General features: G+C 42.9%; 1 protein-coding gene across 21 annotated transcripts in view; it reads left to right on the plus strand.

The window, feature by feature from the left end:
- The window catches only part of TNRC6C (trinucleotide repeat containing adaptor 6C), a 599421-nt gene that overhangs the window by 419273 nt on the left and 156976 nt on the right, over nucleotides 1-23172 (plus strand). The gene's annotated exons all lie outside the window — the stretch shown is intronic.

Consider the following 23172-nt stretch of genomic DNA (forward strand, 5'->3'; position numbering starts at 1 on the left):
TTGAATGTCTCCATGTTGGTTCCATTGTCATATTGCTCTAACAGTTAGAATTTTTTTTTTTTGACATGTGATTGGGTTCATTAGAAGACTGGAGCAGTTCCTCCTTTTCAGCGGGAAATAACCACTGAGATTCTTTTGAAAGATTAACAAGTTTATTTGCTACAACATTTGGTGATACAATAATGATTTCAACAGGCTCAAAGCAACTAAGATTAGGTAATTGTTCATAGGGTGAAGATGAAAATCCAAAATCCAAATCAGGAGGGTTTACTGAGGGGCTGGTCCAAACTGCTCCTTGTCTGTGGGCTTCCTCGGTGGAGCGCTCCGTGTCTGGCCCAGTCTCCCTCGCATGGTGGCTGATTGAAGGTCGAATCTGGCCTGATGACCTTCCTCCAATGACCTTGCCCTCAGAGAAAGACTACCACTGTCCATTCTTGAGTTTCCACTACAGTTACTTTTGTCTCTTTTAGATCTGGGTCAGGCAGCAATCCTCCTACTTTTAAGTTGGGAAAGTCTTCTAATTGCCCATGCATTTTCCCACATTTCAGCTCTTCCTCCTTCCTCTCTCTCCCCCTTCTTTCGTCCTTCCTTATCTCTCTCCATGGAATACTGAAAATTCTCCTTCTCTCTTGATCTTTTATATCCTCCCACACTGGTAGAGTTAACTCCTCCTCCTGTCTTCCCTTTCCTTCCTCTGCCAAACAGATTTCTACGTTTTACTCCTCTCTCTTTTGATTCCTCTCCTTCACTTTCTTCTACAATCAGTCTTCCCCTTTCAATTACTTCCCTCTCCTTTCTCTCTCCCTCTTTCTCTGATGCTTCTATTCGAGGGGACAGCTCCCTCTCATCTCTCTCTCTCTCTCTCTCTTTCCTATTTCTCCTTCACGTGACATTGAGCCTAAATCTGGCTTCCTGTAGCTTGAGCCCATTATTATATGTGCTACACTCTGAGATGATTGAGAACAGATCCTGCATCTCCCCTGTATTTAAATACCTTTCAAGTCTTTGAAAAGTGCTATCTTATCTCCCCTCAGTCTTCTTTTCTCAAGCCTAAACATGCCCAGTTATTTCAGTCTAGGGTTAGTTGGTCCCTAAGGCTTCTTAGGATATATAAGAATTAGATTTATTAAAAGATGTGTTCAAATGGGGATTTATTAGCCCACCACTCTCCAGTAGTTTTAGGGGGCAAATTGTATGCAGACACCATAGAGGTTTCCCTGAGTGATGTACCATTTTGGGAGGATATGTGTAGGACATTTGTATAAGAGAAACCTTGCAGTTGGTGATGGTTCCTAAAGAGGATTTCTGTTCTCCACCCTCACTCAAGTGGTTTGTCAATGGCTTAAATCACAGGGGATCCCTATGGAACAAGTGATGCCTCACGCAACGAATGCCTCACGCAACGAAAAACTCACAAGACGAAAGCGTTTTGCGATTTTTTTTGGCGACTCGCAAGATGAATTTTTCTATGGCCGTGCTTTGCAAGATGAATTTTCCCCTTTTTGGGGGGGGTTTGTTTTAAATTGCACAACTGTTAGTACCGCGCTTCATAAGACAAAACTTTCGCAATACCACACAACTTGCGGAACGAATTAATTTCATCTTGCGAGGCATCACTGTATATAACATTTCAGAAGAGTGCAGGAGATAAGGACATAGGAGAGATCAAAACATTGTTTGGATTTGCTGGACTTGCAGGTCTGGTCTGGTTTGGTTTTCTGTCTTCTCTACTGAGTAGTACTAAGCAGGCATTTGAACTAGTCCATAATTTGAGGTGAAAGCATGTTAAATGTTGAAGAGGGCTGGTTAAGGCAGTCTTTCTGTGTTTGTGAAACTTCAAAGGAATCCTGCATAATTCCAGCAGTGAGAGAAATTTGTGTTGTGACGCTCAATTGCTTTCATTAATTGAGAGTTCTCCTCTCAAAGTCCTCGTCTGTCTTTAATGGTTGTTTCTCACCCAGGAGTCACAAAAATATTTAAGTATATGACCCTTTATATATAGTGTATGGCTAGAAAGCATTTTATGGAGAACAAAACATGCACACTATAGAGCAGAAATGGCAAAACATGGTCCATGGGCGACATGCAGCACCGCCCACCCTTTTGTGCTCCTCAAGTCCTCCCTGACAGCTGCTAGGGAAAAAAATACACACACATCCACATACTGTATAAGAAGGACAAATGCACTCTTAGAAAACCCCTAAATATGATTTTACAACAATGCCAACTGGCCTTGAGGGCCTTGTTTCTGTGGAAAATGTATCTTAAATAATGGAAGTGGACTTTAAGTGAGATGTTCTGGGCTGCAGCTGATCTCAGAAGAGGTAGTAAGTGTCTCTTCACCTACCCAAGGAGCCATTAAAGTTTAGGGTGATTCTTAAAGGAACGGTTCCCTTTGTGAGCAGTTTATTGTGTTCTTTTTGAGGTCTCTGTGTCATACACTCAGTGATACAGGAGTGAATTCAATGCCAGCTGGAACAAACCAGTATTCAATTTTAGCCTAGTATTCCATGCTAAAAGAGTAGTAGTTGTTATTATGTGCCATCAAGTCAGAACTGGCTTATAGCAATCCTAATAGGGTTTTTAAAGGTGAGGTATTTAAGGAGTGATTTTACCAGTTTTACACACACCCATGAGGTTCCATGGCAGAGGCGGGGAATCAAACCCAGGTTTCCTAAGTCTTAGTCTATTACTCCATCCACTACACCACAGTGAGCATCAAAGGAGTAGTAGTATACCCTTTATAGTGAATGAGTTACCTTGGCAACTGGATGGGACGAACGTGTCCCTGCTGGTTTTTCTGGGCCTCTCTGAGACTTTCAGTACAATTGACTATAGTATCCTTTTGGTCTGTCTCTCTGGAATGGAACTTGGAGGCACTGTTTTACGATGGATCTGGTCCTTCCACAAGATGAGAACTGAGAAAGTAGTACCGAGGGACTCCTGTTTGTCTCCCTGGCCATTGAACTGTGGTGCCCCTCAGGGTTTTATCTTGTCCCTAATGATGTCTCTAACATATACATGAAATCACTGGGAGATGTTGTGTGGAATTTTGAGGTTTCAGTTCCACCAAAATGCAGATGACACTGAAAACATAGGCTAACAGCTTGGGTGTGCTCTTGGGGTCATTCCTGAGCCTGGATGCCCAGGTTTCAGTGGTGGCCAGAAATGCATTTGCACAGTTAGAACTAGTATGCCAGCTGTGTCGGTTCTTGGAGAGGTCTGATCGAGCCACAATGCTGCATGTCTTAGTTACATCCCATTTGGATTACTGTAACACATTCTGCATGGGGCTGCCTTTGGAAAGTGTTCGGAAACTTTAGCTGCTCCAAAATACTGCAGACAAATTATTAACCAAGATGGTTCTAGGGCAATGGTCCCCAACCTTTTCTGAACCATGGACCGGTTTAGCATGTGGGGAGCAGGGGGCACATCTGTGCATGGAGAGGCAGGGCACCTGTGCATGGGTGGGTAGATGGAGCACCCATGCATGGGTCGGTCGGTGGGTGGGTGGGGCACCCATGCATGGGTGGGTGGGTGGGGCACCCATGCATGCATGTGGGGGGCATGTGTGCATACGTGGTGGGTGTTTGTGCAGGGGGCGAGATCTGTCTCTGTGGCCTGGTCCTGCCAAGGCCACAGCCCGGTACCAGGCCGCAAACCGGGGGTTGGGGGCCCTGGTTTTAGGGGACACTTAATTCCCCTGTTAGAACGGTTCCACAGTGTACCAGTCCATTTCTGGGCCCAGTTTAAAGTACTCTTTTTTTAACCTATAAAGCCCTAACCAACTTGGGTCCAAGCTACTTGAAAGACATCATCTCCCTTTACAAGCCTGCTGGGTTTAAAAATAATCTGGTGAGGCCTTTCTTTCCATCCCACCACCCTCACAGGCACATTTGGTGAGGACACAGGAAACAGGCCTTCTCTGCTGCTATTCCCAGACTCTGGAACTCCCTCCCACTGGAGGCCAGGCTGGGCCTCCTCCTTGCTGCCCTTCTGCAAAGCAAACAAAGACCTTTCTCTTCAGGCAGGTCTTCTTTCGGTCACTCTCTGTCTATGACATTGTTTTACAATGGGGTTGTCATGTCTTTTTTGTGTGTGTTTTTAAACTTGCTTTAAACTGTTTTTGTAGATTAGTATTAATATGTTATTGTTTAATTGCTTTTTATTGTTGTAATAATTTATTGTTATTTGTTAAGCTCTCAATCTTGTCTGTTTTAATATTGTAAATTACCTTGGGTCCTCTTGGCAAGAAAGGCAGAATACAAATAATGAAATGAAGTATAGTTAAAATGGCAAATAATTGTGTCATCTATAGTAGGTAGAAATACAACAGGGGATTGTGCTGGGTGAGAGGCTGAGACGGAGAAGGATATTAGGTGGGAAACTTTAAAATTCTATGGCCAAGATTCAACCATGTGCTTTGGTATCTAAAGCCAGTGGAATTGGGACTTCCTTCACTTCTTGATCCTGCCTCCATTAGTCTTCCGTCGCTCGAGGAAGCCTGCCTCTTGAGGTTTTCCCAGCCCTCTGCTGCAGCTTTTAAGTAACAGGAGAGAAAGAATGTCCTGGATTCTGATGAGAACAATGGGATCAGCAGCAGGACACCATGGAATTGTAGCCTGTAAAAGCATGTAAACGACTATTTGATCATATGAATATCATTTCCAAATGGTATTCATTTACATTGTCCTGAGGATATGAGGTGTAACATGATTAATGCAGATATTTGTACCTTACCACAACTCAGATGAGCTGTACATCAATTTTTCTTGATTTCCTCCCTTGATTTTTGTTTCCTCAGCAGATAAATTGTTTGGCTTTATAAACTCCACAACCTCAGTTTCCAGTCTAGAATAAATCCAAGCATTAGTGGTAGCACCTCAATATAAAACCTCAATCCACAAGGAAATCGGTACATGCCGCTTTCTTGATTCATAAAACAATGAGAGTTGCAGAGTTTTGAATTTCTGGTAAATTCCTCTAGCTGCCCAGCAGAAGTGCAGGGATTCACAGAGGAGAATAGCTTTCAATTCTCCAGAACGTGTCCACCCCTTTTTCTCATGAACTGCCATTTACTGTACAGTCTCGATAACTCACTCTGAGACATTAATAGAGAGAATAAAGGGTTTCATTTGTTTACTGTGAACAGAGAACAGCAAGCTAAAAACATGGCTGCTTTGAGTGACAGGCCTCAGCAGACTTACTACTTTCAACAGACTGATTGACTCAAATAGACAAAAGGGGAGGAGGCATGGCTCTTTTTAAATTCAGAGGCACAGAAGAAATAATTGGTTGTTGCGGGATTGATTGACAGTCACCCCAGCCCAGAAAGGTCCCTCCTAGCCACACCTGCTAGAGGCAGCATGCAAGGTTGCAATGACTCCAACAATAAGGAAGGGTAAAAATCCACAACAATGCACACAAGGGCATGCATACTGTAAAAGACTCCAGGAATTCCAATCCATCTTTTGGCACAGGAAGAGATTTGTAGTAGCAAGCCAGGAACTCAAATTGGAAAAATAAAACAAACCACACAAAAATATGAGACTTTTTCCTTGCATGCAATTTAAGAATTCCTCAAAATGAGAGAATATTGGGAGTTGGGAGGGGGGGAAAGGGGGCCTTCAAGATACCACTGGCTTCTTTGGTTTGTGAGGAAGGAAAACAAGCAGATTTTCCAAACAGATTAGGCGTTGGTTGCCATCTGTAAGTGACTTATTCCAGAGGTATTTTAGCTGGTGGGATTATTCTGAAGGAAATCGTTTGTGGACGGCTGTAAAAGCTAAACAAGGCTCTGTGTGTTTTATACCTGCCATATATTTTATAAGGCAATTTGATTATATGGCATTCAGTCATTTCCAAACTGCTTAATTGTGACCCCTGAGCACCCATTAAACACACACAGATGACCAGCTGTCTCCTCCGGCCACCTAGCAAAGCCACATAGATACACAGCTCATGCATGCAGGCATGCATGCATGCGGTTTTCACCCTCGAGTTCCCTGGCAGCCTTCCAATCTGCAAACGGCGACCAATTTAAACAGAAGAAAGAGGGAGAGCCTGGAAAAGAAAAAGGGGAAGAAAGAATGAAGCCAAGAGAGATCTTCTCTGAATGGCAGGAGAGATTCCCCCCAACCCGATGTTATGAATATTGTCAATGAAATTAGCTAGCCCCGTTTGGGAAAGAGAGAATGGGGAGGGAGAAATAGAAGCCAGGCTCAAAGGGAAAACTGGCAGAAAGAGAGCAGGAGTGAATGAGGTCTTTGTTTAGCCCTGGGACTGCAGTGAATAAGCAGCCTGCAGCCCTGTGGTTCCTTGCGCCCTGCCTGCTGAATGAGGGATGGGCCTCCATTAATGAGAGCAAGGGAAAGAATGCAGTTGACGCTCACTCCAAGCGCTCACCAGCACAGAGGGGTAAAGTTAATTTACGGCTGAAGTTAATTCCTTGTTTAAGAGAAAGGAAGAAGAAGGAACAGGTTACAATGTAATGAACACGCAGAAGGAGAAATGAAAGAGATGCCAGGCAGCACTCCCTTTCCTATTAGGAAAATGTGCACTGCAAATATCAGTGTATTATTTCTGGGAGCACCTGAAAGGTCTATTCAGTGTCTCTCAGGCGCCAGCAAAACCTGCAGAGTTCAGAGTCGGACCGAGTGAGGGAGAAGCAGCACATTCACATCTGCTTCTGGGGGAATCAAGGTTTGATACACTGGGTGAGGTGGGATCCTGCATCTTTTAATTTACTTTAAATTTAATTTACAGAAAGCCATTCTCTTCTTCTTTCTCTTTAAAAGGAGGGCTGTGCGTGGGAGTGAACACACTGCTTTTGGAATGCCAACGGTGTGACTTAGTATTGGATTCTAGCTACTATCTTATGGTGTGCAAGAGTCGAAGGTAGCAGGAAAAGGTTGAAGGTAGCAGGAAAAGAGGAAGACCAAATACGAAATGGATTGGCTCAGGAAGCAACAGGCTTGAATTTGCAAGAGCTGACCAGGGCTGGACATTTTGGAGGTTGCTCATTCATAGGGTCACCATAAATCGAGGGGGACTTGATGGCACACAACAACAATAATAGGAAGCACATTCCCAGGATTAGGCTGCTTGATGATTCCATGGACACCATTTTTGAGTTCCATGACTGTGAAGGTTGATAAGCAATTTAATTATGAAAATTAATAATTCTTTATTTTATTATATCGCTTTTATGCCATTTTTTATTGTTAGCTGCCCAAAGTAGACTTGGGTCTAAATGGGTGGGGTATGAATTAAATGAATGAATGAATGAATGAATGAATGAATGAATGAATGAATGAATGAATGAATGAATGAAAAATCAAGAACATAAAATTGCATAGAAACCATGCTGGATCAGGCCAAACATAGAGTCTGAATGAGGAATGTGTGGCCTGCCAGATGCTGTTCAACTTTAATTCCAACCAGTGCAACCAGTGGTGAGAAATGATATGAGTTACAGTCCAGCCACATCTGGACAGCTACAGGTTTCCCATCCCTGATTTGTTTCAATATCCTCGTCCCTACCATGGCTATTCAGATGATCCAGGGAAGTTCTGAAGGAACTCATGAAAGCAACATTCCTCTCCAGTTGTGCCTTGGCAGTTGTTTCTGAAAGTAGTACAGGTGTCATATATCCATCAAGACTAGCAGTCATGGAAAGACTACTTGTCTTCAATGAACAAGACAACTTCAGTGAACTTGTCTTCAATGAACCTAAAACCATCAAGTAAAAAAAAAAAATCCATACTGTCTTGTGGCAGGACATTCCTTTTGGTTAACAATGTGTTGTGTGAAGAGACACTTCTTTGCATTCTGAATTGGATGTCTTCAAGCTCTAGTGTCACCTGAGGCAAAGGAACTTAAATAAATGCCTGCCTCCTCCCTTCAAAAATGGGGGGGGGGGGAGAGGAAGTGTCAAGCTTGATCAATGGAATTACCTGCTTGGATTAAATTCATACGCATCTCTATGTACCTCTTTCTGAAGAATGATTATAAGGTTTGGAATGTCAATAATTATGATTCTGACCACATATGTTGGTAGAGAATTCACGATACTTGGGTAATTAAACTGTGAGGTAAACAGAAGGATTGATTGCTAGGACTAAATGGAAAGGGAGGGCAAGGGAGCTGAATGATCAGATCATTTGGCCTTGTGAAAATTCTTCTGTGTGCCATTTTTCTGAATTTCTCAAGCACCGCCTTTTACTTTTGGAGAAATTTTCATTGGGTTCCACTATTCTGCTAAGATCCAAAGAGTGAAACAAAGATGCCATTTTAACAGAAACTGCCTTTTCTTTTCCAGCTTTATATCCTATGCTCCAGCCACAGAGGTGTTCTTTTCTAATCACATCACCTTTCTGGATTTATTGCTTTAATGTTCTCTGGGCCACACAGCCCTACAGCTGTAAATTAATTTTTTGAAGTAGTACAGGTTTTAAAACTCCATCTGTTTTAATGAGCTTGGAAGACTCTCCTTGCTAGCTGTGTGCGTGTGTGTGTGTGTGTGTGTGTGTGTGTGTGTGTGTGTGTGTGTTCATGGATTCCTTCTGTCACAGGACCCAATGCGGAGGACACCCTAAAATTTTATAAAAAGTGATTCCTTTTGGTGGTGCAGCCTTGGTATATCTAGGAGGTATAACAGAGAGAGAGAGAGAGAGAGAGAGAGAGAGAGAGAGAGAGAGAGAGAGAGCCCTTCTAAGAAACTTTAGAGCAAACATTAGCAAGTCTCTCGACAATTTCTTTAGTCACCTTTCTATTAATCCAGCTCTGCAAGGTAAAATTATGGGGCCGCTAATGAACAGCATCAATTCAGGCTGCCTGAAGGAACTGGATTAGCTGGACGTCTCTTTGAACTGCCTGATTACTGGTGGGAAAACTTCACAGGGGGAAAAATGGAGAGCTGTATTTGTTGCCTCTCCCACCCTTCCCGCCTCCCGCCCCTGCCTTCTGTATCTCTTCTGCAATATTTGCTCATGGAATTATTTTTTTTTTTTAAAAATCAGCAATTAGCCTAATAAGCCACCTTTTTATTGCATGAGTGTAGATTAGCCACTTCAGAGAATACAAAACAAACATTATTGCACAACCACACATGTAGCGGCAGGGGGAAAACAAACAAATGAATAAAGTGGTCTTCACCAGCCCTTCTCTCTCTCTCTCTCTCTCTCTCTCTCTCTCCTTACAATTTATTACTGCATGATGTTTTTGGTTTTAATCAAATATCTTTAGCCATTCAATGACCTTCTCTCTCTTTTATAACACAGTTTATTTTACTTCAGGAAAACAGTATTCTGAATACAAAAAAAAAAGAAATAATTCTGAAATATTAAACCTTTGAGTCATTCAGAGCATACAGTGTATTACCAATGAAAATACCTGTTTCCTTCATTACATTACATCACATTACATTCTGGCTGCACAACTTTGTAGTTTTCATGGATATGGCATGAAGGAAGTCCCGGGTTTGTGAATGCAGGTGTATACTTAAAAGGAAGCTTCAGTTAACTGGGATTCCCTAACAAATCTACCTGCATGATGCATGCTTTCCAATAGACACAGTTCACATTCACACGTTGCAGTCTGAGGCATAGACTTCAAAATATTTTGGTGTGCATGAATACCCCATAAACGGAATGGACTGAAACCAGACAAGTTGAATTTTGTTCCTATTGAAATCAATGGCCGAAATCCAATCATCATCCCATTGCTGAATGGTTAGGTAACTCTTACATAAATCTCACTGATGGATCCAGGCCACATGGATCCATGTCAATAGAACTTCAGCCCCTGGCTTCAACTGGACCTAAATTCACCTGACTGAGGGTGCGATCAGCCATGAACCTGATCACATTGGAAAGAGTTGCTTTAATGGAAGGGCTCTCCCTTTAAGTGATCCTTCTGTCTGCAGGGGAATTGCTCCAGCCAGGCCATAAAATGTAAAAGCTCTGCAGCTGGACTAAAAAGGTCCAGCTTGGGCATGGATCGAGGTGGGACTGAAGCACATTTCCCTGTGCGCCATGTGACCATTGTCAAATAGATTTCATTGGAATGCTCCACAAGTGCTCCAAATTGCAATCTATTTCCCCATATGGTTACACCCTTAATCTTGATCCAGCCCAGCACATGAAGTAGTGCACACACACTGGAAGCCAATATCAGCCTTTGTGCCACCCAGGACCTCTTTGTTCTGTGTGCATTAATAGATACTGGATTCTAAACCTACATCTTCACATGCAACTGCAATTGCAATAAATAGTAGATAATATTTACACGTATGAATTTGGTTTGAATAACGCTCTGGTCGCACAGCCTTGTAGTTTTTATTCAAGTTCTGTATATATTTGTGTGAGTGGGAGGTAGGGTTCAAAGGTTAAAGTGAATGTTCCTTGAAATTCAACTGTTTGAAGGAAAACTGAAATAATATTAGGGTGTGTGTCATATATTCAGAGGCAATGGGAGAAGACATTCGAGCTCCCTGCGGCCCCCCAGGAAGCTTGGCAGACCAGGGGGAGGGAATCACTTATTAAGGGAAGGACTGCAGTGTTTTAAGTCTTCTTACTGGATACCATATAAACCTCTTTGAGTCATTGTCAATATCCATGAGGGACAGAAGCCAATTATTGTTTTCATACAGTTCTTGGGATTCTAATGATGATGGTAACAGGTTGCATACATAGGAGCCATGTCCTCTATTTCTCTGAGGCAATTCCAGACAAGTAAACATCTAAACTTTCCACTTGTGCCCTAAGCCAGGCCTCACAGAGACACAGGCGGTGAAGGGAAAAGCTTTGATTGAGCTGCGCACAACACCAGACTCAGAATGCAACTGACAGACAATGATCAATTACAGACTGTGGAATTACTGGATGGTGGTGATGGCCAGAAGCTTAGAGAGTGGCTTTGACGGGCAGTTAGAAAAGTTTGTGGAGGAAGAGCCTATCAATAGCTATTCATCGCGATGGTTGTCAGTGGAACAGGTGCCTTTGAAAGCAGAACACCAGGGTGGGCATTGAGACATTAGCTGCCTTTGTTTTCTGTTTCTGGGCCTCCCTCTTATGGGACCAGCAGGATTGCAAGTAACCAGTTAAAAGGAATGTACAGTAGTTCCCTATGAACTCAGTCCTTTTGGGTAATGAGGGATATAACAAATAGTTATACCTACATTTGAAAGTAACCAGGTGTTTCTTAATCATATGAATCTTCCAGGTTTCAGGCCATTCTGTTATCAATCCTAAGGCAACCTGTCATCAGCCACTCCATATGTCCTTACGTGAGGATGAGCTAGAACTCCTGAACCTGGCATGGTTGAGTGGCAGGAACTGCTGGGTCCTGCAGACCCTAAATCTTTGGGAGTCCAGGAGGATGAACCCCTGGAGGAAGCTGGTGCTGTATCTGGCTCTCAGTGGAGGTGGCTGGACCACCCCTCAGTCCCTGGGAATGCCACATGGCACAGGCTTGACTAGACCCTCCCTCCAACCAAGCTGGTGCACAAATACCTGGTGCACCAGCTTCCTTTGTCAAAGTTTGGGACATGAGTCTTATCAGTAAAGTACATGGATTTCCCGGGAGAGAAAAGTAGAGGGCTGTCATGGTTTGCTGGGACTATCTAAAGTTTCAACAAAGGAACTGAAGTCATTTTCCGTGGAAATTTTGTGACAAAGGAAAGTATGGGACTTAACATCCTGAGTGGCGTCTTCAATCTAAAGCAAAAGAATTGAATCATACAAGCTGGACCTCTCTCTCTCTCTCTCTCTCTCTCTCTCTCTCTCTCTGTGTGTGTGTGTGTGTGTGTCCATCCACCTGACCTTGCATGTGTACAATATGTAGTTGTGTCTGGATGGAAGAATCTTTATGACTGCATAGCTATCTGTTTGTAAAGCAACTTACAAAGTGACCGTTTTTTAAAAAAAAAATATTTACTTTTATTTCTAAATTGCATGCTTACTGTTTGCATTAAAAAAAAAACCTGTGCATCATCATCATCAACAAAACGCAAGTAGCAAATGGAAACCCAGAATTGTTTGTCTCAATGCTGCAACACCCCAGTAGAGAGCATAAAGGGAGGGGGAAATCTTGATCCAATAAGAAATATTTGTTTCAGAACGAAATTACAGCAATAAAGCCTATTAAAAACATTCCTGGATAATTAATTGGACAAATTTAAATGTATAAAACTCCTGTAGTTCTCATTACGAGAGATGCATTATTATGCACAGCAAAATCCCTAAAGCAGAAACAAATATGTTCATTTGCAACATCCATGCCCCAGGAGATACCCGCAGTCATTTACAGCAAGACTAGATCACAGAACCTGTCTGAGCTCACACCTGTCTGAGCGAGGTAGCCAGCCAGTCCGTGTGCCACTCTTGAGCGCACATACACACACCCGCACCACATGTCCCGGCCACCCTCCTGCAACTCTGCTTTCTCACCCAGGGGACATGCTCGTGGGTTTGAATGGCTGTACCTGGAGACATGTCATGATGAGCCATGCATTGCAGCCTCCCAGCCTCTTCTCTGAGGTACCACCAGAAGCCATCATGGTGAGGCATGTATTTTTAACAAGGGGATGCTTGAGAAGGCAATCAGCACAGAATTTACTCAGACATTACAAACTAGTGTAAATTACTAGGTGTTTTATCTATGCCTTTAAGCCTTGTAGTGGAAGAACCCCCTGTCATTTCATACAGATGCTCCCTGTGTTGCCTTGCAGTATAACAAACGCATATCCCTGGCTCTATAGCCTCGTTAAACAGGCTATTACACCAAGATTTTTAAACCGCAGGACTGAGCCTCCAAATCACTTCGACATGAGAAGGATTTAAATCCACCCAATAACTCCATATTATAATGATATGGGCACCATTGCTGGGCATGCCAGCCACAAAATAAACCACAAAGGCAGACCCTGTCTCCTCACCAAGGGGGAGTGCCTATGCCAAGCCAAGTGGCATTCCTGCTTCTGCCTCGGGCCCAGGCAAAGATATAATTAGAAGGAGCCCATGGGATTGTAACGAAGGCAAATCTGAGAATGTTGTTGTGGCACCATTAGTAATAGGCTAGCACCTCTTCTTCCACTGATTCACCATTGGGAAATGTATGGGTTAGTCTGTCCAATTCTTTGGGTCCCTTATTGTTGGCATTTTGGGTACCCTGGAGCTTTTGACTGGTTCTGCTACAGTGAGCGAACAAGCTGTCAGAGTGGGAGTAGAGGCTGTAATGCGCAGCTAGAGAAGGCCTAGAGCACAAAAGGTCCAATGTCCATTCTCTGGCATCCGCAAGCAAAGTTCCCCTCTAAGAATCTGGACAGCCATTGCCCCTGTCAGTACTGGTTAACTCACACCAAAACTAGGCAGAGCCGGCCTAAGACACAGCATTGCCGAAAGCAAAAGGCAGGACTCTCCTCATTCCACATGGAGAAGTATGCCAAATTCTCTTCCCACGTGGACGACGGGAAAATGTCCTCCACTGGACCTGAGAGCAACAGGTCAGTTTATGGGGTGCAGGACAAGATATGTCTTGCAGGCAGCTCTGCCTTCTGGCAGAAGGAAATGGCCCCCCCCCAGGACCTGACGTCTGAGACACTTGCCTCAATTTGCCGAAAGGTACGTCGGGATGCTCGTGCTGAGCTAGATGGACCCCTAGTTCCTTGCCCACAGAACAATGCTGCTTCCTTTGGTCTTCAGGGGGCATTCATGCTATTCGTTCCTCCACTACAGCAAAGAGCAGTAGAGCTCTTGGGGCGGAACACTGTAAACCTGGTGGCGAGGCATGATCTTTCATCATCTTGCACTTGAGGAGATTTGGGCAGGTGCCCCTTTTCTTGCCCGGCAGGACAAGTCACATCTGGCCAAGTGCCCTCTAGTTCTCTGACCCCTTTGCACTGGAGAAAACAACTCTTGTCACTATGAGTACAGAGCAAAGGCTTAGATCGCACCAGGGCCCCTGCGGAGTTGCAAACATCCTGAGCAAGGCCAAGTCAAAGCCTTTGGCTTCCTCAAGCAAAGGAAAACGTTTTCCCGCTGCTCCCGATTTCATAGAGAAAAGCTGTCCAGAGTTGTGGCTGCATTTTGTTTCAATCCTGGCAACAGGGAATTTTTGTCCACCGTACCTGATGGCAGCTGGGGAGCTTATGGGGTGGTGAGCATTCATTCTGCCTCCTTCAGCATCTTCATTCTCCCTAAAAGGTATGGCCGGCACTGCCATGAATATGGATGGAAGCATTTAGAAGGGCAACAGAAGAGCCACCGGTGTAATCTGTAGTCTCTGCAATGGGTCGGATTTGCAGGTCGCTGCCCTCCTTGTTACTTTTAAAAGCAGCCAACCCGCCACATGGACACTAAGCAGATGAAACTTTTGCTGCTGCTGGCCATGGCAGAAGAGTTTTACCTCCTTAATTCAGCGTGTCAAGCTATTAATTGAGCAGGGGCACTTTTTTTTAAGGTGGCGGTTCTGTCTGCTGGCATTGTACACCTTGTCACTGCCCTGCTTCATCCAGACCATGTTGAATGCACTCATTCCCTTGGTGTTAGGATCTAAATACTGTCTGGTGTTTCCTGAGACTATGTTCAGAAGTGTGCTCTGAGCCACTGCAGATCATTCTGTTAATTAGGTGAAAAAGACCTTAGAAGAAATGGAAAGATTACAAATGATGTGATGGAAGGATAATATAGCATTAACTAACCAGAGCAATTTAAATGGTGCAGTGTCTAGTCCCCCCCCCCCCACAACCCCTTTCCTTTTTGGAAAAAAACCCTGCGATAATACATGACATCTATAGAGAAGATCCTCTGCCTAGGTCTGACCTGTATAACTGAAGGCAACTCATCAGGATGAGACCTGAAAGCTTATTAACAGTCCTCCATGCTCTTAAGCCTTCCCAACCTTGAGCCTCCAGAATTCCTACTCAGCACAGCTAGTGGAGACGGCTTCTGGGAGTGTTAGTCCAAGAACATCTGGGGACCCAAGATGTTGGGAACCACTGCTGTAAGGCATAATGTGAACAAAACTTCTCAAGCTTGCAAGTTAGTTTGCAAGTTTAATCTCCACATTCTGCATAGAGCTATTCTTTATTCTAGATAATCTTGATCTTGGAAGCCATGCAGTACTAGAAGTAAATGAATCCATTTGATGTGTGGTTTTTCCTCTGAAAATCATCTTTAGAGGACCATTTTCGCTATGTCTGAGATTGTGACTAATTGGCTACTCTCTTTAAGGTGACTGAATTATACGTACCTTTCTCTTAGAGCAGTATATTATGACTAGACAAGCTGATCAAAGGTGCTGGGTTACCACAATATTCACCTTCATTATCTTAATATCTCTGAGGACTAGACTTCTAATGATCTATATTGCCATAAAATTTCAAGCTAGGTCCATGAAGGTCAACTATTTGTGGAAAATCAAAGTTTCCCCACAAGACAATTTGGGGATGCATTCACAGGATCTGGAGGCTAGTCCCTAGCTTTCTGAAAATAGGATTTCTGAAGATATGTGGAAACTACATCAGCTGGACATTAAGTGTCCATCTCCTCTGCTAACTCTGCCTTCCAAAGCTGCAGCAAAGACAAGTATTTTTACCCCTTGTGCCTTGCCAAAACAGTCTGTTACAGTTACTGAAAGCACAAGCGTGTTGCCCTCATTGGTGTCTGGCCACCGTATTTCCTGTTGGGAGTTTGTTTCCTTCCTTCAAAGCTTAGGAACAGCAACTGTTTGCATGCTGTTAGATACATGAGGTAAAGTCAACAGTTAAAAGTGGCAGGCCCTTCCAGATGTGGGGCCTTTCCAGCCTTCTTGGAGTCCAACTCCCACCATGTCTTGCCATGGCCTATGTTGGCTAAGGCAAACGAGCACTGCAGTACAACAATATCTGGCACTTCCCAGGCTTATCGCACTCTGCTTTCTCTCCTACCTTTTGTGTCGTCGTCACCGTCATTCTGTTCACAACAGCTCCAAACTTGCAAAACAGTTTGCTTCTACTTCTAAGCTGCTATATATGCTTCCATATGAGAGAGGGGAATAGCATGTCTGGGGAAAAACACAGCTAAGGTGTACTTCTGCCACAAGCTTTAAGCTCTCCAGATGTTCCATTTCTTTTCATCCCTTATTCTTGATGTTTTCATGTCTTCTGCAACATGGTTAGCCCCGCAACTAAATTCATACAGCTCCCTTGGGATCTGGACTAAACACCTGGCAAATAATTTTGCCATCTAGCTCACAGTCAGCTCACACTTACTCATGTAACAAAAAGAGGGTAGGGTGAAAAGTACAATGTAATTAGGCAAACCTCAATCTTTGCTGGTCCTCCCAAATTCAGTGATTATTATGGTGAATATGCTAGTGGGTAAAAGACTTGAAAACTGTGTTATGTTTCTCAGCTTTTCCAAGTACTATATACAATCATTTCATTCATAGTCTGCATATTCCAACTGCTGATGCGGTGCCTTGCAGCATTTTGAACTTGGCCAGATTTAGCTTGTTGACTGAGACAGAATTGGTGTTATCAATGTTGGTTGAACTAACCAATAATGTGCATAGTCTTGGCTTCGACTAGTAGCTGAGTTGCAAGCAAGGTCTCTTGGGAACTACTTCATGAAGGCTGACAGGGGATGTGAGTGAACATTTAATTCAGCACACACCTGGGAGGCAGGAAAGTTCTAAGGGTTGGATCATACTTCTGCACTATTAAAGAGCAGGCCGGGTAGGTGGGGCTCATCAGCCTGGGAAGGCAGCCCATCTAGGAGAAGGAAAACTCTGATTTCAAACCTCCACTGCCTTGCGGCTATATCCACTCATGGAAAAAGCTTCAGGAGTTAACCTAGAGGCAAAATCCGGAACTGGAATCCCGAAGGCAGTTCGTGTCGTTCTGCCAACTCCTGCGACATTGCTGGAACCAGTTGTATTGGCCTTTCCATTGGATCATTTCAGCAATGTGGAGAGGGGGGATCTACTGCTTGGGTAACAGCCTATCCTCCATATTACTTTACCCAGGCTTCGTGCTCTGGAGAGGACACTCCTCAATTCAGAGCACGTCACCATAGTCTCTCGAGACTGAAGGACGCCTATGATGGCTTGGCCAAGGGAAATCTTAGATAATTAAAGAGTTCCTACATCTGTCCCATGACTTATCTGACTCATTTGTATTCAGTCCCATTACATGTGCACCCAATATGGAAGGAGGAACTTTTAATTACTATAAATCAGCAATGGCGAACCTATGGCACACGTGCCACAGCTGGCACGTGGAGCCTTTCTGCCGGCACATGAGCCATAAGTCACCGGATCAATACTCCCCCCACACGCACTGCAGCCGCAGTGCTGGCACTTCTTCAAGTGGATCTGGAGCAGCTGGCACTGGCAACGAATCCAGAGTGGGGTCTTGAGGCACCTCTGTGCCAGGATTCCCCCTTCTGCTGCCACTTCCGGTTCCGCCGCCACCACTTCTGGTTTCACCACTGCTGCCACCACGGCACACTGCCCACTGTTGTAGGTCCCCCCCCCCCCAGTTTGGGCATGCAAGCCCAAAAAGGTTTGCCACCACTGCTATAAATCTTCCCTGCTGGATGAAGTTTTCAGCAAGAGGAAGTTTTTGGTAATTAACAAGTGTCTCCTTCCATCTCGAGCTCCCACAGCTTGCACAGAATGAGGCTGTTTACACATGAGTGGGAGCTGCTGTGGGACAGAAGTAGGACTTCTTTAATTACTGTACTAGAAATCTCCCCTTCAGTGACATTAACAACCTTCTACGGGTGTATCTTGTGCAACACGATTTTGGCCAAAGTCTCAGAGCCAAAAACACAAAAAGTAGACAGGAAGCAAATGCTGATGAAAGAAGTGCAACCAAACTGAGCCTCAGGTTTTTACATCCCTAACTGCCACATCAGGAAGACAGCTAGGCTGAGAACTTCTCCCTGTCGTGCTGATGTTGAAAATGCATACCATTTTGCTTGTTTGCTTGATGCATGGGAACATTGGATTCCACCTGCAGTTTGAAATAGTAGGCTCTAGGAAAAGATACACTGCATGAGATTGCTGGTGCCTTTTGCTTCTCTCCTGAAGCGGTCTCACACAGATGCTGTCTGAAGCAAAACACAGGATTAGATGGGCTGCTGATCGAACCATTTGATATCCTCTGCTTCCAGCCGCCTCTGCACAGTTAACCTATCACACACAGCAGGCACATATTATTCTCTCAGATGACACTAATAGTAACAAGTGACCCTAGAATAGGCTTCTCCTGCCAACTTTGTCACCTACGTGGTCATCATTCAATAGAGGTGACAGAGCCTGGCAGAATTAAGAGCTTCTTTATGGAGCAAAGAGATAACTGAGAAAGATAGCAAGGCTAATCTGAAAAGTGAGTAGAACTGTGTTGAAGCATTAGAGGTAGTTAGAATAAAAGCCTTCCATTGGAAAGGAGTGGGGGGGGCATTTCATTTCCAAGTGGCTCTTCTGAGGGCTTGTAACCCACAAAGCATGAGCCATGTCTTGTTCAGGCAGAAAAGTGGGAGCACAAGCAATCTCAACAGAACAGCACATACACAAATGCAGTGAGGAATACAATTGTTTATGAGTTTATTATTAAGAACAACAACTGTATCTCCTGTGTTCTTCAATGAGCTGCCATATCTGTCTTTCCTCACAATAATTTCACAAGGTAGCTTAGACTGTGAAAAAGAAAGGGGGGGGGGAGAGAGAGAGACCGGCCCAGGTTTGATCAGCACCTTTCATAATTCAGTGGAAACTTGATCCTGAATCTCCCAAATCTCAGCTGAACAAGTCAAAAAGCCGCTGTTCGTATTTGAATCCACAGCTGGGAGAATGGCCCCTGATGAATAACGTCGTAAGGCTCCAGCAAATCCCAGTTAGCTGTGGATGGGATGTGGAAATGAGTGCAATGGTTCTCAGTGCTTTTGACAGTAGTTCAGAATCAAATTTTGGAGAATGTAAAAAGTCACTTGCCCACCCTCATTTCACTGGAAATATAAACCCAACTTTTGTTACCAGTACATGCCTAGAAGGAGCTTCTGGAAACTCTGTACTATAAGAGTAATATATTCATTTTTCTCCTCAGTTCCAGGTGTTGAACTGTACACAAGTAAGATATAGCCACAACATTTGGCAGTTTGAAAAATGTATTAAAAGTGAAACAAAACACACACATCATTACAAGGCTGTTCCCAGGCTCTGAAAACAATCTTTTGCAAAATCTTAAACTGGAGGCAAATTTCACTTGGCATGTCTTCTATTAATACAGCAAAACAAACAATTTTCATCAGGGAGTAGCTTTCTATGTTATTCAGTTTGTGACACCACAATCATATCATAGGCCGATAATTAGATTGTACACCACAGCAACAATGCAGTCACATGGCTGGACCCATTCTGTTTGCATCAGGCTTTTGGCTTAAGTCAGAAGCAAAATCCTTTCTGAAGGTATCAGTGAGACAGTCTCCTATTGTTACTTTCTGGTAAGTGTACATGAGTTGTGGATGTTGGGAAAGTGCTGCAGATGCTTGCCTATATTTATTGCCACATGCGTTACAAACCTAACATCTTTGTAAATAGAACACTATTGGCTGAATCAGTTGCTCAGTTACTTCTATGTAATCTATTTGTTTTGCATCTGGATTTACACATGCAGCACTAAAGTGAACCTGAGACTGAGGGACTGATCACACAATAATAATAATAATAATAATAATAATAATAATAATAATAATAATAATAATAATAATAATATTGGGACTGCAGAGCTGGAACGGACACTATAATGAAAGCCATGATCTCTACTTCTAATTATACTTTCCATATCTCTGTTGTACTGAAACGTGGTTATGTGGTAGATACCTGGATGAACGTTCCCCTTTGTTTTAATGTTACCTATTCCATTTCTTCCTTTTTGAAATGTTATGGCCGGATACACTGTGGAAATGATTTATTTGCTGTCTTGTCTTCTGAGGCAGTGCAGCCCTTTCCTTTATATATGGCGCCTTCACCGTTTTGCCCAGTGGGATTGATGTTCACACATGCAAAACCAGTAAGGAATGTTCCAATATGCCATTGGAACATAATAGAAGCCTCCCGGCGAGAGGGAAATAAACTTCAGATACACCGCTGGCCACGAAAATGATGCGATAATGGCCGTGCGTCGTGTGACTGGAAATTTTATACAACAATATAACTGGGGTATGACTAGGGAACATTTGCCTCATGTGATAAGGCCCTGAGTCATCATGCTATCTCCCCACAGCCCCATGAACAGAATCAGGTTTGCTAGAAGTCAACAGGAGCAGGGAAATGTTTCTACATGATTATTAGTACTTTTTGTGTGAAAAGCAGAAGGCTAAATTCAAATCTGACTGCTCAAATATTTTGCATGCACATCAGTCTTGCTGCCTGGTCTAGAAAAGAGTTTGTTCTAAATATAAAACTCTGGTATTCGTTTTTGTTTTGCTTTTCTTTTCTTTGTTCTGGTCTTTTCTTTCTTTAGCTTTCTTGAGCAATGTGGTCTCCCTCCAGTGGCAAAAACAGTTCCACTTATATTCTCATTCCTGTCAACCAGACACTGTTAGGCTGATCCTGAACAGCTAAAAATAGCGTTCTTGTGCAGTGATGGAGGAAGAGTTGGCCAGTGCTTCACATTACCCATCCCACTACACTGGTGTCACTTGCTAAACTATTTACTCACTATATAGGGATCGGAAATTTCTTTATCACTGTGCCATTGCTTCGGTCTCTCAGAACAAAGGACCAAAACACCAGGAGACTATTCTGGTCAGAACTCAATGGAAAGCTATCAGAGTAGATGAAACAGGTGGAGTGGATCAGGAGTGGATAACCTTGATCTTCTAGATGTTTTGGACTTACCATGGCCAGTGGTAAAAGATTATGAGAACAGCATTACAAAATACAGTACCTGTAGGTTGAAAGCTCCTCAGCCCTGTTGTAAATAAACAGCAAATACTTTGAGGCTATCTGCCCCCAAAGAAAGGAAGAAAGAGTCCAGCCTCCACTATAAACAGCGTACGCAACTGAAAACTGAAAAAACAAAGCTGAATACTCCCAGAAGAATCTTATGCCTAATTTCTGCCTGGCATAATTCCTAAATGGGGAAGACCTATGATATATTATGGTAGCACAAGGAATCAATGCCAGCATTGTGTAGGGTCACCATGCAAATATATTGTCTGATCAGACACTGTCAAATATCCCAACAAATCATGTTGCTGATGATGCTGAAATAACTATAACATGACTGCCTTTAGAAAAGCTACTTTACAAAAATATTGCTTATTCAGAATTAATATAAGGACATAGAATTATCAGTGAGCACTTGATCTGTGCTCTGCCAGCAACTACAGGTATTTCCCATGAAACAAGCATTTGACTTTATTACAGTATTTGCCTTTTTTGACTGCTAGATTTGTGTTCTTGCCTTTGCTACTTATTTTAGCTTACTGTTCATGTTTTAATGATGGCTTAGAAGGATGGATTTGATTTAAATCATGATTTAAAATTAAAAATCAGACATTTTTGATGATTTAAATGAAATGATTTTTATTTAAATTGTAGCTTAAATATTTTTTTTAAAAATAATTGATGTTATCCACATTGTTGGTTAGCATCTTTATGCTTTTCACACTTTGTAATCCATTTCGAACAACAACTCTTCTTTTGGAGTCAAAAAGCAGGATATCAATTCTTTAAATAAAAGAATAATTAATGAGCTACTTACAAAGAGATTGGGCTGCATGAGAGCTTAATTAAGGAAATGTTGATAAGTCTAATTGACCCCCTTCTTCTGCCTCTCCTTCGCCACTTCTTTTTAGCTTCAGTTGTTTGTGATGCAAGTACCTATTTCACTGCCACTGGGGAATGTACGAAGCATGGAGATGATAGCCTTGGATACTGGTGGGCGCAGCTCAGCCAACACAAAAGGTCCACAAACCCTTGCATGCAGCAATTGCTTCTGAGCTTTCAATTTCTTACTAAAGTAGTGTTGGCTGCATGCATGTACGTACTACACTCAGATACACTACACTCTTTCAATCTGACCTTTTCATGGCCAACTATGGGTCAAATGAAGGAGGTCTTCCATTTGCCTCTGAAGCAGAACCTGACATCAAGATATGTCACCCTCCATGATGCCAATGGCACAATTCACAGAATACATATAACAGTTAAATTCAAGTAAATGGTTAAAATCTATCCTTTAATTAAATTTATATCTTGCTTTTCTGCCAGATTGTTGAGGGCAGGTAAACTGAAATTAAAACAAAGGCAAATAAAGCATGAGGACAATTTAAAGACACGAGTAGAAAAGAAATATCAGCACCAAAACAATTGAAGCCCCATTCAACAAGCCAGCTTAAATGCCAAATGCCTCTCTGAAAACAAGTCCTCTCACCAGAGGAAGGGAAACAGGGAGGGCTAGCCTGGTCTCCTTGGGTAGGGAACACTGCAAAAGGAATGATTTGCTGACAGAACACTCAACTTGGCACAACAGAACAAACCATGTACCATTAAGTAGACGTTGTCTAGAGGGGCGGGGTAAAAATTGAATAAATAAATAAAAATAAATAAATAAATTAAGTTACAATGCTCAGTTTGATATGAAACATTTTTCTCCTTCATTGTAGATGAAGTCACTTCATTGTAATACCTGTATTTTTTGTTGCCTATCTGGTACCCTATTTTGTAAATTACGCTTTCATACATAAAACATTTCATGAGTTTACTATTATCACAATTATAGGAACCTTAAAGCTTATTGTTCTTGTTCGGTCAGCATTAATACCTGTTGACACTAACAAGCCTTGTCAGAAGCTTCTAGTGGGAAGTCACATTCAGCCTGATGCTTTGTTTACACACAAGACGTGATGCCTTATGCCAATAATATCCAGTGTATGTAGAAATAAATGAGGAACCAGGAGAGTGCACCCTAGAACAAGCTTTAAGTCACCCCAAATACTTAGAAGCGCTTGCTCCCCAAACAAACATTTGGGCAGACACAATCCAGAGGAAGATCTTAAAGATCTTTTCCTAGAAGCACGGCTATATGTTTCGGGGCGGCTCAAAGTTTGTGGGAAAGGTACAAACACAACTCTTATTCATTTCTGCGTACATTACGTATTATTGGCATGGAGAAAAAAA

Source organism: Pogona vitticeps, chromosome 2 (genome assembly GCF_051106095.1).
Source record: "Pogona vitticeps strain Pit_001003342236 chromosome 2, PviZW2.1, whole genome shotgun sequence".
NCBI lineage: Eukaryota > Metazoa > Chordata > Lepidosauria > Squamata > Agamidae > Pogona > Pogona vitticeps.